Source organism: Penaeus chinensis, chromosome 39 (assembly GCF_019202785.1).
Source record: "Penaeus chinensis breed Huanghai No. 1 chromosome 39, ASM1920278v2, whole genome shotgun sequence".
Taxonomy (NCBI): domain Eukaryota; kingdom Metazoa; phylum Arthropoda; class Malacostraca; order Decapoda; family Penaeidae; genus Penaeus; species Penaeus chinensis.
Window position 1 is genome coordinate 5434082 of NC_061857.1, and position 1833 is coordinate 5435914.

The 1833-nt window shown below is 38.2% G+C and overlaps 1 protein-coding gene across 7 annotated transcripts in view; it reads right to left on the minus strand.

Moving 5' to 3' along the window:
* LOC125046585 overlaps positions 1-1445 on the minus strand; it is a 35806-nt gene extending 34361 nt beyond the window's left edge. The window contains exon 1 of one of the 7 annotated variants that reach the window (XM_047644391.1): positions 1382-1445. The gene's annotated coding sequence lies outside the window, so the exon portion shown is untranslated. Of the gene's footprint in view, positions 1-264; positions 413-626; positions 703-1381 lie in introns of those variants that run through there. The other 6 variants (XM_047644389.1, XM_047644393.1, XM_047644390.1 and 3 more) reach the window with 6 other exon arrangements.
* Between the last annotated feature and the right edge of the window lie 388 nt (positions 1446-1833).

Consider the following 1833-nt stretch of genomic DNA (forward strand, 5'->3'; position numbering starts at 1 on the left):
CAATATCTCCTGGTATGTTGTTTCCATCAATCATCACATCCACGCCTTTATTCTATCCAAACAAAACATTGAGTCACACACTCCAAGGCGTAACCGAGAGCCAGAGAGTTGCACCGGTATTGCACAACTAGCGGTAATGCGACACATGTCTGTTCCTTCCGATAATCTTGGTTCACTCAAGACACCAAATCACGAGAAAAAAAATGAAAGAACCGACTCGAAAAATACGAGAAAAAAATAAAAAGTTTCACACGATCTCCACACCTGTTCACGGGGGAAAAAATTGTTTCTCTTCCGAACGCAACACACGTTTGTTATTTCTCTTCCTATGAACACATTTTGGTCACTGCGGCTTCCTTCTCCCTTCTAACCCGTCCCAGACCACACTGAGCCCCGCCACCCGTCGTCCCGCTCGCCCAAAGGTGCCAAAATCAAGTGCCAGATGTAATAATAGTCTCCCAAACCTTCCCATGCTGCGTCGAGTCTGACAGCATGGACACCCCAGGCCCCCTTTCCAATCCTTTTTTCCCGCGTTACTTCACTTTATTTCACACTTGACACGGTCACTGTGGGGAATTAGAAGGCTAAGGGTGAGGTGGATGATGGTGTCAGTGAAATATACTTACAATAGTTCAACAATTTGTCACAAAAACACGCAAGGAAAGTCACGCGGAACATTCACACTCACAACAAAAAAGCGCCTCTGGTGGCCGACGGGCGAACTACATTACCCGGGTTACATTTTTCGGAATTTATCTTCAATGTATTTCTACTTTACTTTCACCTTCTTTGCGATAACAAATTAATCAGAATTAATCTAATTAATTGTATTGTTATTTCTGGATAATGTTATATAATATGCTACTTCATAAAAAATAAATTACACTATAACAACTGTAAAGGTGTTTGCCCGGCGTTTTTCACGTGGTCGTCGCTCGAGGCGGAAAATCTGAACATCCCGGCCTTTAATTGCTTTGGCGCCGTAATAACTATAACATCCTGCAAATGCGCTGTTAGGTTTATGCAATTGCATGAATATTTTTTCGTTAATCACTATTGCACAAAGTATCATGAGATAAAAGGCAATATGGATGTATAATGCGCGCTCACATTGCGCAACGGCGTGAAAATATGGTATATGTTGATTTTAATCTGAAAAAATAAAAAGTGAAGCAAAAATGGCTTAATTGTTTAAATATCTAAATATTCAGTAAAAAAAAATATATGATGCACTTCGCATTCTCACATGAGTCACAACACAAAAATACTCGGAATCTCCAATATTTCCGTAAAATTATGGGAACATACACTACATATTATCACGAAACGGCAAAATAAAAACCCTTATAAAGAAAACAGGGACAAAATTATATAAACTCACCGGGATATCAAATAGATAAAGGTATTTCAACAGAATTTCTCTTGCACCTGCTCTCTCTACGCCGCCTTGTAACTTGTCCTAGACACGTGTAGGGTTTAACACGCGTTCTCTCCTCCTCGCCAAAATGTCGTCACGTTTTGCCACATTTTTGTATTATTTTCTTATATTTCGGATTGTGTATGACTAATCCTAGTTCACTTGTTCGTGGAAGTCTATGTAGCAATAAAAAATTAGTGTAAATATGGTACATGTTATGAAAAAGTGTGTAAAGAGGCGTGTCAGATATGCTACTGACAATTTGAGAATGGCGCAATTGTCGCCGTTGTTATTAATTTATTCAATATTATCGTTATCGTAATCTTTAGTATCATTATAACTAGTATAATCATCTTTATGATTATTATTCGTACTGTTACTGTTATTGTTATCATTCATTATTATGTTATTATCGT